This window comes from Corvus brachyrhynchos, unplaced genomic scaffold (genome assembly GCF_000691975.1).
Source record: "Corvus brachyrhynchos isolate BGI_N302 unplaced genomic scaffold, ASM69197v1 scaffold30, whole genome shotgun sequence".
Lineage (NCBI taxonomy): Eukaryota > Metazoa > Chordata > Aves > Passeriformes > Corvidae > Corvus > Corvus brachyrhynchos.
Window position 1 is genome coordinate 1,008,084 of NW_008235742.1, and position 774 is coordinate 1,008,857.

Consider the following 774-nt stretch of genomic DNA (forward strand, 5'->3'; position numbering starts at 1 on the left):
CCTCCCCCATCTCGCCCCCTGCTCCCACCTCTACCACCTCCCCGTGGGGGCTGTGGCACCAGCAGCCCCTCGTTCCTGGCTGCAGGCTCATGCCAGGGCATTGCTGCCCTCTCTCCTGGCACAGTAATGTGTCGCTGCCACATGCACAGCACCCAGACCAGGCCACCCTGCACCCCCCCGGCACACAGGGACGGCGCGAAGCAACATGCAGCTCCCAAAGCACACCCACAGCCTTCCCCAGTCCTCTGCCCCATGGCACTGGGTCCGCTAGACCTCGGGGCCCAATCCTGCACCGCGATGCCAGGAGAACAGCTCCCCAGCCCCAAGCCCTCAGACCCTCTTCTCCCCAGAGAGGGACAGGGACCCACCGTGTGTAGGTGCCGCGCTGCCGCTGGCTCCGGGGAGGGAGCCCGGCCGGTGAGTCAGCTCAGCCGGGAGTGCCAGAGCCCTGCGTCTGCTTTTGGCCCAGCTCCTGCACGTACATTCACTCTCCCCGGGGGAACCTTGTTCAGACACGTGCGAGCAGCTCCCATCGCCCGCTGCTCCCATCGCCCCCCGCTCCCATTGACCCCGAACCCCACTGTCCCCCATCCACCAGCGTTCGGCTGCCGATGACCCGGGGACCTGCCCCACGGGAGCTGGGCGAGAGCAGGACGGTGCTCCCGGCACCGATGGGACAGGGGCCAGGAGGAGCAAGGTCCCGGCTCAGTCCGCCCCGGGTTACCTGTGCAGACTCGCGCCTGCTGCTCCCCGCCCTGCCCTGTGCCGTCCCGC